The sequence below is a fragment of the Panicum virgatum genome, chromosome 3N (assembly GCF_016808335.1).
Source record: "Panicum virgatum strain AP13 chromosome 3N, P.virgatum_v5, whole genome shotgun sequence".
In the NCBI taxonomy this organism is placed as follows: Eukaryota; Viridiplantae; Streptophyta; class Magnoliopsida; order Poales; family Poaceae; genus Panicum; species Panicum virgatum.
In genome coordinates, this window is record NC_053147.1 from 67,487,637 (window position 1) to 67,503,467 (window position 15,831).

Sequence of the window (15,831 nt, forward strand, 5' to 3'; positions counted from 1 at the left end):
AGAAGTCTAGTTATATTGATCATGTTATTAGACTATGTGTAAGTATATGCCTTATGAGAGCTTCTCGTCGATTACACTGACTTATGTGACAAGTGGTTGGAGGGAAAGGTTAAGCTCGATTGAGGGGTATGGTTAATGACCTTGGTTTAATTATACTATGAGGAGCAGGCTTGATCATGCTTATATCTGCCTTGAGCTGCAAGATTTCTCGTTGCTCTAATCATATGGATGTTCTTATCATGCTTGTTTTGGATCCAATTAGAGCTAGATTAGATGCTGGTTAATACACATTTGATCAGTTGTTCTAGTTGTGTTCTAATTTCTTATCTTCTAACTCTGACGTAGATTAGATGTACATTAGATAACCCTTAAAACCTAGAGTTTACCTTAAGCTTGAGATGGTTAATTCTCTATTAGTCGTTTCCACGGATTGACAAACCCATGATACTCATCCTGGGGAAGAGCTACACCGATAATGTCGCTTGCAGTATAAGGTTTGTCGTGCTTAAGTGCCGTCAACAACGAGCCCGACGCGGCGGTGAAGGACGGCGGCGGCGGATAACCCCATCGCCTGAGGATCGAGGCCTGCGACTCGTGGCGCCCGCCACGGCAAAGCCACGCTGGGGCGCCGCTCCTCTTCCGCTAGGGCCCCGGCTCCCCGCTTTCGCCTCGCTCTCCGTTGGCGAGGACGTCAGGGAGGCCGCCGCAGCTGTCGCCGAGGCAGTGGAGGAGGTGGCCCCTGTCCAGGGCGGCGAGGGGGAGGAGCAGAGGGCGGTGGGGGCCAGGAGGAGGAGGAGGAGAGGACGACGAAGAGCGCACGGCGCAGGCTTCCCCCCACCGCGCAGCTGGTGCGCCACCCACTGGTGCTGCTCGCGCTGGTGCCCAACAGGAGTTGGCGCGGGCAGCAAAGGGTGGCGGCGGCGGATCCGGCCGGGCGGATGGCCTCGGCGACGGATCCAGCAGGGCGGAGGGTGCTGGCGGACCCCGACTGTGCGGAGGAGGAGGCTCGACGACGAGAGCAGCCCGATGGCGCGGAGGAGGAGGCCCAGCGACGAGGGTGGCCCGACGGCGAAGGGCGTGGCGCGGTGGTCGGGCGAAGGCCGGTGGCCGGATCCACCGGCACAAGGGCGCGGCGCGGAGGAGGAGGCTCGGTGGCGCTGGCGGCGGGGCGCGTCGGGTCGGGGCACGGCGGGGAAAGAGAGGGGGCGGAAGGGGAGAGAGGGGTAGGGGTGGGTGGAGTGAGAGAGGGTGACTCGGTGGAGTTTGTATAAAATATTGAAAAGTGGGGTATGGGGGATGTGGTGTAGGGGTTGTTGTTGGATAGGGTTGTTGTATAGATGATGGAATTGGTCTATGGGGAGGGGAATATTCTATTTAGAGGATGAAATTTGGGGTATTATTGAAGTTAGTCTTAGGGGCTCTCTTCTTCTTCCCCCTTTTCTTCCTTTAAAAATGTAGGGGGGCTTCATAGGTTACGAGGGGGTAAGGGGCTTGAGCCCCCTGCAGCCCCCCTAAATTCGCCCCTGTGTAGCCTTACAGTGCATGTTTATGTAAGTACAACCACTTTCTCACGAAGAAGATGCAAGGATGAACATCACTATAATCAAATTGTACATAAATAATATAAAATATTTAATTTTAAGTTACTTTTGGATCAAATCATGTTTTGCTGAGGCTATTTGAACATCAGATTTCCTGGTGAGCTCGCGGGAGCCGCGTGCTAATCAACCCATATAAATTTGTGTAAAGTATATTCCTATCGTATTAGTTATTATCCAATAAATTTCAGTCTTTTTGTTAAAATTTTAAGATGAGAAACACAAGGCTTTTAATTCTAGAGTCCGGCTTTTAAAATAAGGCCCACCTGCCGGATCATTTCCAACGAATGTTATTCTTTAAGATTTAAATTTAATGGCATGAACGCGATGTTTTTTATCCAACTTTTGGACTTGAGGCACACATGTAGGTCTAGCCTCACCAATCTACACAAAGTAGCTGCCTGTTATATCGAGTCACCTTCAACAAACTTCATTATTTTTGCTAAAGTTTTAAGGTGACAACATGATGATTTAATTTTAAGGTCCAACTTTTAACATAATTCCCATGCCTAGCAATACTAATTGTTCTATTATTGGATATGAGTGGATTTCGACTTAAAAGAAATTAGATTGAACATTTACCGTTTTGCATCAAATGTTGGATTTTTATCGACGTGGATTTTAGCAGGATTTCTTATTATTTGGTTTTGAATTCCAAACCATTTTCACCTCACGTCTTGGTTGTGTGTAGTAGATAATAATTGGATCGACCCATATTACCCAGCAGTCGACTCATTTGTTATTTTGGTTCCGCCCTTCGGTCCATTAGCCTTGCTTCGGTGGGTTGGGCCAGCTGCCCAGCGGGTTGACCCGGGCCATTCCCATCTCTATCCGCGCGTGCAGGCGCTACGCGTGCAGTTACTTTTTTGGCACGGAAACGAAGCTACCTTTGTACTTTGTTTTTCTGCTTGATCTTTTAATTAAAGTATCTAATCACCGATCCAATTTCATATTTATATTCTTGGTACAATTATAAACAAAACTAGACCACTCTTGCCATATAAAATTTGAAGATTAATTTTATTTGTTTGCTTGCTTTTATCCTCTGCAAATACCAATGTAGCCAACCAAACATGATTTCTATCCAGACCGCATGAGCTAAAGCAACAAACCAAACAAGAGCATCTTGCGTACAGGCTGGGCTGGCCAGGCCCTCTGCGTACGAAAACCAAACATGCCCTATATCGTTGTGCATTTTCACCACAAAGAAACATAAAGGGATTCTTAGTTTTTTTTTTGCGAAAAAGAATGCATCCATGTATTAGATGAAAGTAAGCATAGTACACCCCTTTCTTGTGGAAAGGACCCTGATGAAACACGAAATTACAACGAGGCCCAACCAACCGCTACTGTTCTTCTTCGTCGGAATTGGGAGCCGTCGGTCTTCCGAACGCAACGAAGCGCACCACAGCAACCAACCACCATCCGCAGCCATCCAGAACGAGGAACGGACACGAAATAAAAGACTGCAAAAGATCCTCGGTAGTAGCCCATCAGCCGTCGGAACCATCGAACTGGAGCAACCCCTCGCCTCCTCGTGCCCAGTAGCCGCAGACCGCCGCACCAGCAACACAGAAGTGCCCGAAAGCAAACCCAACAAAGACAAAGAAAGAAGAACCAAAACCACCACCGACAACGGCTAGCGGTGAACTCCAGTACAAGGCGAACTCCCAGACCCGACACCAGCACCAGAACACACACCGGCGAAGGAGAGAGAAGTCTGGAGTACCTTATTTCACAAAAGCGACGCCAGCTCCCTCATCCAAGCGCCGCCGGGAAACCCTAGCTCCGCCACCGTCGCCGGCGACGAGCGAACCCTAGGACTAGAAACTAGCTATCCTATACTAGTCCGCACGTCGATTCCCCCCGTCCCCCTTCCTCTCCGACGGCGTAAGCCACCGGAGAGGAGGAGGGACGGCGGAACCGCGCCGGAAGAAGCTCCGCCTCGCGCTTCGCCTTTGTCGCCCGCACAGCACTGTTGGGGGAGATAAGGACGGACGCGAGAGCATCAGCCTCAAAGAGATTCTTAGTTGGTGGTTGAAGAGACGGACTCTTTACAAAAAAAAGGTCTATTTCCTCCACAGATTGCTCAATTTTTCTTATCCATTTGTTACATTTTTCAGCCTCGGGTGTTGATCTAACAGCAATTTCATTTTTTTTTCAGCTCTCGTTTCTATCTGGAACGTTTTCCGTAAAACTTTTGCGACCGCAGAAGTCTTCGGCCACAGAAGATCTCGTGCTCATGGTGCACGAATCTCAAGCTCCAGGTGAACGACTGCCAGTGCATCACGTGCGAGCACCAGACCACGGGAATTTGTGTGGTCCGCGGCGCGCGTCCCAGCGGCATCCTCTTCGCCGTCGTCGCGCTGATTGGTTGGTGAAGCTGCTAGCATCCTTGGTCCCGTCCTTCACTCCTTTACAATGGCGTGATGGTGAGAGACCCTCCTCCCTCCCGGCACATTGCTTCCGTCTCCAGTCTCCAGCGACGGAAGAAGATGAGCTGCTCCTCTTGCTGCGCCGCCGCCGTTTCGTCTCCTCCGGTGGTTCTCGCCAGGCCGCGGGTGAGCGCGCTCCTGTCCCCGCTTCCTTCTCCCCATCGCCATCACGTACGTCACTTTCCCCCTTCTTTTGAGCGTGCTAGATGGAGAGCAAGCGATCCATCCGGCCGTCTCTCTCTGCGCGAGGGCGGTGCCGCGCCGAGTTCGCGTTGATTTTCGATGCATTGTCGAAACCCAAGTTGGCATCCGATAAACACATCCAAACCAAATCTTCAGATATCAACGGAGGTTGCTAGGGCCTAGGGATTTCCCTAGTACGACCTCTAGCCTGGATATTCATTTCAAACATTTAAACGTAACCGCGCGACAAATGCATTCCGCAGGCGCGGCCTCGCTGCTCGTCGAGCTCCGCCAGCTACAATGCGTCCTCACCGTCTCTGGGCGCCGGCGGGAGCTCAGAGCGTGCGCGTTCATGCAAACCTCTCGGCCCTCCGAGCTCGCCGGCGGCGGACGGCGGCAGCAAGGGCGGCGAAGCAGAGCGGCAGGACGACGAGAGGGCGTCTAAGCGCTCGGCCAAGTCAACGCCCCGTTTGACCCTTCCTTAATCTCGGCCGTTGGTTGAAGATTTAACGGTTTACGGGTACCTGGGTGGACGGTAAATGAAATACCGTCCACCCCGGTCGGTAGGCGAGCGAGGCACCGTGCACCCCTGGCCGTGCCGCCGTGGCGAGGGGAGGCCAGCCGCCAGCGCCGCCTGCCGGCCAGCTGCGAGGCACCTCCCAGCTTGGAAGCAGGCAGCACCGTGGCTGCAGGCCAGGCGCGCCGCGGCGACCGATCAGGGCTGCTCCGAGTGTTCGGATCGATCGGCTCGTCCCGTTCCGGCGATGCCCGCCGCCGCCGCCGCCATCCTCGCTGCTGGAGTTCGCGTGCTCCGTTCCATCCCTCTGTTCAGCTATCGTCGCCCTCCGAGCGGGTAGGAGCGAAGCAGCGGCGAGCTTGACTTCACGCCGGGAGCCCGGCAATGGCGGCTCGGCCCGTAGCTTGTTTGGCACAGGATTCATCTGACATGATGCGCTTGCCTTCATACCTCAATGCTTAGGCTGATACTACTGCTTAGCTTGGAAGCTGGAGTAATTCACATTTAATTTTTCTTTTCTTTTCGTTGCTGGAGTTTCATCCGGAGTAGCAAAATCGTCGCTGATTGGTACAACAGAATAGTTCTGGAACTAAACAAGCACTCTTGGCATGCTTGAGCACTGCATCATTGAGGAAATTCTGATGAACTCTTTTGCACTTGAGCTCTGAATTCCTGCCTCGGCATCTGCCCGTGCTTTATTTTGTGGTGCGGCAAAAGGGAGGGTGCTCATGACACGCAACTGTAACCGGATGAGCATCTGATTCAAGTATCCAAGGTATTAGTAGCTCTAGTACAAAAAAACACTAATCTACTTCAGTAAGAAGTAAGCATTGCTGCCGCTGCCTCTGCAGTTGCCAGTGGTATTTCAAGGCATATGAGATGTGATGGAAGCAGCCATGTGTAAGCATGGAACCTGTAGTCTGCGGAGTGCAGAGATTGAAAGACATGCTCACTATAGGACAAAGATTGCGATGCTCACCTTTTGGACTAGACAATACTGAAGTAGTTTTACGCTGAACTTTTGCAGCAGGCACAAGTAGAGCGAAGAAGAGTCAGTGCACATGAGCACATCTAAGCCCTTGTTTAGTTTCCGCCGTAAATTTTTTGAAATAGAATCTTTTCACATTTGAAGAATTAAATATAGACTAATTACAAAACTAATTACAAAACTTGTCTGTAAACTTCGAGACGAATTTATTAAGACTAATTAATCCGTCACTAGCATATGGTACTGTTGTAGTTACTGTAGCAATTTAGTGCCTAATCAGAGTCTAATTAGGCTCATTAGATTCATCTAGTAATTTATAAACAAATTATGCAATTAGTTTTTTATTTCATCTAGATTTAATATTCCATGCGTGTAAGATTTCTGTTCGATATGATATATTTGGAATTTTGAATTTTATAACTAAACAAGACGCGATTCATAAAGGAGAATAATTTGCAGCAGTACAATCAGGGCCTGACAGAACAAAAAAACCATTGAATAACGTGCATTGGAAAATGGGAGCTTTGCAGACAACAAACAAGCACAACTATCAATGCCTGTATATGTTCAGACTTTGATGCTTCCGTTCCATGACTTGTTCAGAGCAAGTAGCCATCGGCATCGTGGATTCGTGGTAGAGATCCATGACACGGGCACATGACGCCATGGTTTGGATTCCCAAGTTCAGTTCCCTTGAGATCCTGTCCATAAACCTGCCGACGTTAAGCCGGGCGGCGGCGAAGCCGCTTGAGAGTCGAGGGCTATTTAATTGGTAATCGGGCGTGCGCGCCATGCAAGCGGCAAGCCTCGCTCGGCCCTCCGGGCTCCGGAGCTCGCCGTCGCCGGACGGCGGCGAAGCAGAGCAGCAGGATGACGGGAGCAAGCACAGAACTTAATCTAGTGCGGGATCGGAGCTCGACGGAGGCGACGGAGAGGCCGGCGAAGCGGCGCGGGCCAGGACGACGAGAGGGCGTCTGGGCGCTCGGTCCAGTCAATCAACGTCCCGTTTGTACTGGGTCTCCCTAGCTTAATCTCGACCATCGGTTGAGAATCGAACGGCTCACAGACACCCAGGGTGGACGGTAAATGAAACACCGTCCACCCGGGCGGTGGATGAAACACCGTCCAGCCTTGGTCGCGGCGAGGAGAGGCCAGCGCCGCCCGCTGGCCACCTGCGAGGCGGCGAGGGAAGCCATGGCGAGGAGCCGAGAGAGCCTCCCCACCCCTGCCATTCTTGGACGAGGTGGCGCGACGCGGCGAGCGAGGTAGGAGGCGGTGCGGCGAACGGCGTCGTCGGCGTGGCGCCGGCGCATGGCCGGGATCCTTGTGCAAGCTGTAGTGGCCGCGGGTGAGCCGCATGGATTGAAGCTGGTGTGTCGCCGGCGGCCAGTGAAGGGGAGCCCATGAGTCCATGCATTGCCATTGCGAAGTCCTTGTGCAAGCTGTGGTGGTAGCTTTTTCAGGGATTAGAAGTTGGGCATCAACGTGACAGTAAAGCGGAGTTTCAGATGACATAGTTGATGTTGCCTGGGATTTCCCGAAAAATGAGTCCCCGTACAAGCACACCAACTGAACAATTCCTGAAAACTAGCTGCTCTAACTGCTTCAGACAACGCAACTGCGGAGTTCATTAAGAAGCAACGCTGTTTGCAAGAGCTCTTTTCTAAAACCAGAATCTGCAAATGTTTGTGGAAAACTAAATCCTGTCTTGATCACTAGAAACTTGCCAACTGCGATCCATGGTCAGCAATGAACATATGCGACTACCGACTAGAAATAAGCCTGCTGGAACCTTTAGTCAGTAGACATTGAAAGACATGCTCGCTATAGGCCAAAGAATGTGATGGTCACCTTGTGGACTAGATAAACTTGAACTAGTTTGACACTGAACTTTTGCAACGACAGGCACAAGCAGAATGAAGAAGAGTCAGTGCCCATCTAATTCATACAAGAGAAAAATTTGCACGAGCACAATCACTCAATCAGGGCCTGACGGAACCAGAAAACGCTGAATGACGTGCGTTGGGAGCTGTGCAGACAGCAAACAAGCACAGTTTGGTTGGAGTCAGGGTGTGAGAGATGCCTGTATTTGTTCAGACATCGATGCCTCCGTTCCATGACTTTGTTCAGAGCAAGTGGCCATCGGCATCACAATAGAGATGCGTGACGCCGAAACACCCGAAGATTGATGTGCCCATCAAGGAGGCAAGGACACGGACACGCGCCGCCATGGTTGTCCGTAGACCTGCCGACGTTAAGCCGGACGGCGGCGGCGAAGCTGCTTGAGAGCTACTTAATTGGTTGGTAATCGATCGTGCGCGTTCATGCAAACCTCGCTCGGCCCTCCGAGCTCGCCGGCGGCGGACGGCGGCAGGACGACGAGAGGGTGCCAATGCGCTCGGTCCGGTCATCGTCCCGCTTGTACTGGGCCTCCCTTGCTTAATCTCAGCCGTTGGTTAGAGATCGAACGGCTTACGGGTACCCGGGTGGACGGTAAATGAAATACCGTCCACTCCTGGTCGGTGGGCGAGACACCGTCCACTCCTGGCCGTGCCGCTGTGGCGAGGGGAGGCCAGCGCCGCCCGCCGAGGAGCGCTGCGAGGCGGCGAGGGAACCTATGGAGAGCGGTCGGCAGCCTCCCCATCTCTACCAGCAGCGGCTCCAGGGACAGGCGCCTTGAAGCTCCGAAGAAGCGTCGCCGCGCGGGGTGATCGACCATGGCTGCTCCGAGTAGCGCACGCGGCGCGGCGGTGGCGTCGCTGCCGTTTCTACTGCCGCGCGTCGAGCGAGGTAGGCGGCGGTGCAGCGTACGGCGTCGGCGTGGCGCGGGCGCATGGCCGAGATTCAGAGGTGAGCCGCATGGACTAGGGCTGGTGTGCACGCCGGCCGGCGAGCGGCGACCAGTGCAGGGGAGGCCATTGGGCCATGGCGATAGCTGTTTCAGGAATTACAAGCTGGGCGCCAACGTGATAGTAAAGCAGAGTTTAGGATAGCATAGTTCTTGCTGGCTTGATTTCAGAGATTTAGATTGCTGCAACTGATTGAGAGACATCTGAATAGCTCCAACCCTGTTCAGGGCATGATGGCCGTCACGGTTGTCTCCTTCTTCCAATGAATCAGATCGTCCTTCTATCCTGGAACGTGCGTGGGCTGAACACTAGAGCCCGCCGGGATGCTGTTCGCGTCCTCATTGGCGACACCAGAACGACGATCGTGCACGAGCTCCTTGAACGCATCAAGCCGGACATTCGTTTATGGATAGCGGCTGGTGCTCGGCGCTTAGGTTGTCTCAAGCGTGAATAGTAAACTAAAGGGTTGGCCCGGCTCGGGCATGTTCCTTTTCCTTGCACCACGGTGCTTGTGTACGAGCGTGACCTGTGACTCCGCGTTGTGTGTACGTTGAAATATTCTTCTTGAAGATGCGCAGCTCTCCTGTGTATTCAAGAAAAAATTGAGTGACATCTGAAAAATGAGTCCCGGCCGGTACATGCACATCAACTGTAACACCCCGGTGTTAATCCATCTTAATTAAAATTAATCATAACTAGTTTCAAACTTAAATGATCAAACCATAAGATAGCATTTTCTTTGTCAGCCTGGCCAGACCGGTCTGACCGGCTGAGGCAACCGGTCTGACCGGTTGAGCCGGTTTCAACCACTTTGGGCCCCACAGCATTTAAATCTTCTCTCTCCCTCATCAGTTCACTCGCCTCACTCAACTCCCTCACTCCCTTCCCGAGCCCCTCTTTTCCCAAACCCTAGGATTTCAAATCCTCACCCTAAATTCAATCTCAAGGCCGGGTAAAGGATCAAATCAGCGTGGGAAGGCTCCTTCTCCACGATTCCCTACCCAGGGGTGCGTCGGATCCAAGTTCTTCGCGGGGGAAACACTCAGCTAAGGTATTTTAGCTTGTGATGGTCGATCTCTAGTTCTAGATGTTTTTAGGTGGTTCTCTCTGGTAAAAAAACACCCAAATGTATCCCTGAACTAGTACCTAGAAGGGTTTTAGAATTTGTGGGCGATTTTTGCCGCGCCAAGGATTCTAGGTTTTGACCTGGGCAGGACCGGTCTGACCGGTCGGAGGGACTGGTCTGACCGGTAGGGGTCCGGACGGTCCGGCCGTTTGTCCGGATACTCTGGGTTTGTAGTGGTTTAGACACTCCAGGTTTAAGTTCGGATTCTCCGGGCTTGGGAGTCTGGATACTCCGAGAATACGTCCGGATAATCCGGATTTAGGGTTTAGAGTCTCATCCAGTCACGACCGGTCTGACCGGTTTTATAGACCGGTCTGACCGGTATTAGCAGAACAGAGTAGGGATTCGTAGGAGTGAGTTAGTGTAAATCCTTAGCGTTTGTTTCCAATTGTTGATTACTTGTAATTGTAAAATCATATTTGCATTCTCTTATGTTATGTGCATACATGTAGAACTTGTAGCGAGAACGTTGTCTGCGAATGGATCGTGAAGCCCAGGATCGGAGCAGAAAGATCGAGAAGGAATTCGTTAAGACCCGGTCCAATGGTCGGAAGAGCCCAAGGCATTGCTAGAATTAACACTAACTTAGTGTTACCCTCAGGCAAGCCCCGGTGCACAACCTATTAATTTAAATTATGACACATATATATATCTATTACTTGTGCATTACGTATAGTAATTGGTTGAAACCCTAGTTGCATGATCCCTAGGTTTCCTTGAGTTTATACTAGTATGTTAGGACGATAGTAATGCTATGCTTAAGAGTTCTCGGTAGAAGTCGAGTGACTTCTTGTCACTCGCGAGATATAGGATGTTTAGAAGTCGAGTAATTTCCGGTTACTCGGGAGATATGAGATTTATTTATTTTTCGACACATGAGTTGTTGAAATGGATATAGAATGCATGGAAATTTGAGACCGGACGGGAAATTGATGATGATGTATAGGTATGGCAGCAGGACAGGGTTCCTGGGTGTCTTAGTCCCATCTGAGTCGGTTAAGGACCGTACCGTTGTTGGCCCTGCTGGTCATGTTTGAATTGTACTAACCGCATGCCGGGAGTAGGAGGTAGTCGAAACCGGTAAGCCTAGTACTGCCTCGCTTCGAAAGTACAGAACTTCATCACCACCCCTTAGGGCGAGTCGAGTAGTCGGGGAGAAACGGGATGCATATGTTTACTTTTGGTGGTCTCTCGTTGAGCTCGGCTGACAATATGTAGGTGGGGTGGTTCTGTAATTCGAGGCGGGGAGGGGAAGGGTTGGTGCGTGTGGTCCGACGGGGCATACACGTGCCGTGTTGGTTAGATCTACCTTGCAAGGTTAAATCGAATCGATTCGCCGTCAGTCGCTCTCGGATATGAGCACCTTGGTCACTGCGTCGCATCGTAGTGTTGTGATGGAATAATAGTTATACCTACGATGATGAACACAATGAATTATCATTTATTGCTCCACTATATTTGCTCTAGAATTGGTTGTGCAAATATTAAACTATGATTAATTTATATAGAACTTGGGCTAAAATAAGGAAACTAAGGAATTACTTTAGCCGATTTTCTGCAAAATAACCACCAGCCAAAAGCCTTGCATGTCTAGGTATGTGGCCTAAGTTATACCCACTGGTCGGGTAAGTCTTAATGAGTATTAGTTGCTCAGGGTTTGTTATTTACCCTATTTCAGGTTTAGGAGCTAACTAGGTGTCATATCGGTGGGCTCGATGTGGCGCCTTGTCTTCACGTCTCGGTAGTTCTCGATTTATTTAGTTTGTTTTATTTATTCTCTAGTAAAAATGCTCTGTAAGTTAGATTCTTTTCCGCTGCTATCTTTTCATTTGTAAATTTTAAATTTAAAGCTGTTTTGTAAAAGTCTTAACGCAGTTTACTATTTTTGTAAGTTTATATCGTGCTGGTACCTTCTGCGCTCGTCTTCGTGCGAGACTTCTGGTGTGTTTCGATCGGCATGTGGGTTGGAAACAGCCTGTCAAGTTACACTTAATTAAGCTAATACGCCTAATGTGTTCAAATGATGGCGGTTACGCTTAATTAAGCGTTTTAACTCGGCGGGTCTGTCACTCCAACTGACTTGCTGAACAATTCCTGAAAATTGCCTGCTCCAACAGATTCAGACAACGCAACAGCAGAGTTCATCAGCAAGCAAGGTTATTTCCATGAGTTCTTTTAAAAACCCCAGAATCAGCAAATCTTTGTGGGAAATTAACTCATGTCTGGATCACGGCAAATAGGAAGCATGCCAACTGACGATCCGTGGACTTTACTAAGAAGCAGTGAAGATGTGCGACTACCAACTAGTCCATGGCAGCCGACAAGCAGTCGAGGCAGAGTTGAATCAGAGTGAAAACCTTGCACACAGCGAGCTGTGAGAAACTGCAAATAAGGCCGTTTGAATTCAAAGTGAGATAGACGTGCCGTGTCCTTTCGAGAAAAAGTGCGGTGTGCCTTTGAGCATGCGTGTTCACACTTCTTTGATGCCTACGTTCGTTGACATTTCCAGTTACCAGTTTCCTCTCTCTCTCTCTCGCCATCAGCATCAGCACCTCCGGGGCCAAGTAAGAGACAGATTAGGCAATCCATTAACATAAGCAACATGTCACAATCACTGCGCTGTCAAATCTTGATAAATCGTAGTAGAGATCCATGGCACCTAAACGCCCGACCAGAATGGACACGTAACATCCCATCGGCCAAGATACGACGAAGGCCGTGTTTAGATCTCTGGAAAACGGGTAGAAAAGGTCACATCGGACACTGTAGCACACTGTAGCACTTTTCGTTTGTTTGTGGTAAATATTGTCCTACCATGACCTAACTAGACTCAAAAGATTCGTCTCGTAACATACATCAAAACTATGCAATTAGTTTTTTTATTTACCTACATTTAGTACTCCATGCATGAGTCATTTGTTATATTTAATGTTTCGATGTGATTTCGATGTGATGGAAAGTTTGGAGGAGTTTGGGGGATCTAAACACACCCGAAGTCGCATTTAGCAACGCGCCAATGCAAGGACAACACTGAGAAAAGAATGCAAAACGCATATTCCTCGCTATGTCCTTAGTCGTGAACATTCAGAAATCTGGTAATGATGCGAAGATGCATGGTTCCACACCTGTGTGTATGGTCATGAACAAAACGCAAAAGGTATGTGTGTGTGCGCGCGCTAATTGTTTTTCTAGTATAAAGTACGTCAGATGCTTATCTGCAAAAATTTGTGCTCCCCAGCAGACACGTTAGTTATTATTAGCCACACATCACTAATAAGATGCATGATACATGAGCAGATGATCCACAGAGAGAAGTTCTTTAATCCAACGGCTGCTTGTTGTTTCCTTGAGGAAGCAAGCCAATCCAACACACAAGTACAGGACAGATACACAGCATCCAATAGAAAAGAGTTGATCAGAAACAGAAGAAGGTACTATGATGATGCAACTGCCTGAGAAGAGGTTAGAAAGTCAGAACACGGCGGCAGATGATAAAGGCATTTACTTATGGGTAGCTAATTCTTTTGGCAACCCAAATGTACGGTTGATTTAATTTGCGATCATCATCTGGTTACCTTGACTTGACCCGGCCGGCCACGTGTGATTGTTAAAAGGTCAAGTACGGAGCCAAGCGACACATGTTGTGATCCATTAAAAAGTTGACCGCGTCTTGATCGAACATCTACTTGATAGATAAGGTGTAGCATAAACTATAGAACAACGCTAGCTCATCATAAGCAGCAACTCACCAAGTTCTTTTTTCGAGATCCAGGATATATGCATGCACTTCCTTCCGTCAAGCAACAATAATCCAGGCCGGATAAACAACCTGACGTCGGTTTGATATATAGATCGTCTTGTCTGCAGAAGAAAGGTCAGAAGACACGTCGGATTTGAGGAGGCAAAGTCAGAAGGGGATGATGTCGCCGCCACGCTACACGCCAAAAAGGTCCAACCCTGCCGTACGCATACAAGTGTACGACTTGTGAATTGGCCACATCACTCATGTATGAGGGTGTTGGATTTAAGTTCTAAACCCTAACCCGTGTGGCATGATATTCTTGTGTATATGCTATATATGCACGCAGCCGTACCGACCGACCGGTGACAATAATAACAATGTGATAATGAACTGACTATTTGTACACCTCCTATCGTACGACCGGGATAATGTTCTTCTCATCGATCTGTCTCGGTTTTGTTCAATTTTGTTTCTTTCATTCTTTGTTTTCGCAACGTCAGCCTCACAGGAAGCACTAAGCAATTTTATTATGAACGGTTGAACGTGAAGTAAACAAACTAGCAGTTCAGTTCAGTCCATCCTTATGAGCTTAAAGCTTATCATCAACAAAACATAACGACCAACTATATAAGTCAAGTTTTCTTCAAGTTCTGGTGTTTTAGCCTTCATTTCATCTTGCAACTATGCCTTGGCATGTTGAGAGGATTAGTTAGGCAAAAAAACCTTATTGCACTTTTACAAAATATTATTTAATATTATTTACATATTATTAAATATTTAGTTACGTATTAGTTAACCTTTATTCTTACATGTTTTCTAAGTATTATATATATGTCATAATCATCATGCTATATGTAACACGGATCCAGACATGTGTGTTACTTGTTATGTTGATATATAATTAAGTTGACACTGGTTAGCTAATGCTCCTCTGAGTCCTCTCTAGATAACCTTTGGCTTTCATCTGCTCATCGATCTGTCATCCAGTTGTTAAGTTTTGCTTCTTGGTTTTTGCAAAGTCAAACCTCAAAGCACTGGATAATTTTATTAGGAACCGGAAGTATAGAGACTCTAGCATATAATCATTAGATGATTATCGATGGCAATTTGCCATTCAGTTCATCCTTATCATAAAAAAAAATCTGACCACCAACCATTTAAGTCAAAAGAAAGAATCAAGTTCTAGTATATATTTTTCCTTTATTCTGTCTTGCGACTATGTCTTAGCATTTTGATGCACTTTTACGAAATATTATTTAATCTTATTAGTTGGCTCTTGCAACAATACTTTGCTTACCTCCTAGGAGCTAAAAAGAAATAAATATGATCCATTAAATTTTAGAAGAGATAAAAAAATTTCGAGATCCCAAATACATAGCCATTCATGTTAGGAAAAAAGTTAATTACAACTCACCCATGTCACATTAGGGAAAATAATGATACAACTAACCCATGCCACATTAGAAGAAAATATGTTATATTGCATGTCATTATAAGATCATAATATATCTAACATGAGCATGAAGAGAAAAACATGATGGAGTATTTTCATCTCACATCTCACATCTCACCCATGTCACGTTCACTTTAGTGAAAAAAAAACGGTCATGTCACCTCTCACAATTTATTTTCCTCTCATGCACGTTAGAGAAAACGAAGAAATCGCCATGTTATCTCCCACGTTAGATCTAATACATTCATACATGGAAGTTAGATCTAATAGGAAGATATTTCCAATTTTTCTATTTATAAAATTAAAAAATATATATAAATAAACATAGTCATCATAGAGTATTGTAGCAAAGCACATTACATAGTATCAAAATTTTAGAAATAATGGAGGGCACATATGCAACCATGTAGTTTCCGGTGTCGTACCCGATCACCATTATCTGTGTTACTTCTTCTTAATATAACATGGATATATAAGTTGACCAAAACTAACTTGCCACCTAGTGCGCAAGCCGCAAGTCGTGATGAGCCCCTCTCCTGCGTGCCAAACTGCCAATAGGTATGTGCACGTATTTCCTACTCTGTCATTCAGTTGTTGTGCCTTTTTTCTTTCAATTTATATTTGCAAAGTCAGACGTATGGATCGGAAGGAGGAATGAAAAAGAGCAAGGAATGGATGATGCTTTGATGTAGTATTACTTTTTCCTAGTATTGGAAAAAGTCCATATTACTTCCCTCAAGTATCGTCAAAGTCCGGATACACCCTAAATTATTTCTTGGATCAGTTTACCCCATAAATTATATCATTTGGTCCAATTTATCCCTTAACAAGATTAATCTTTTTATTTATCCATGCGCAAGTGAAGTTTTAAGTTAAAAGTTTCCAAGATGATAGCATACATCATAAAAAATATGTGAAGAATTTTTCATCGTTATTTTGA

General features: G+C 47.6%; 1 long non-coding RNA gene across 1 annotated transcript; it reads left to right on the top strand.

Moving 5' to 3' along the window:
• The first annotated feature begins 3,766 nt into the window (after positions 1 to 3,766).
• Positions 3,767 to 5,389, top strand: LOC120663904. The gene is made up of 2 exons (XR_005670647.1): positions 3,767 to 4,159; positions 4,480 to 5,389. It is a non-coding gene; the product is annotated as an uncharacterized LOC120663904 (long non-coding RNA).
• Positions 5,390 to 15,831: the final 10,442 nt, after the last annotated feature.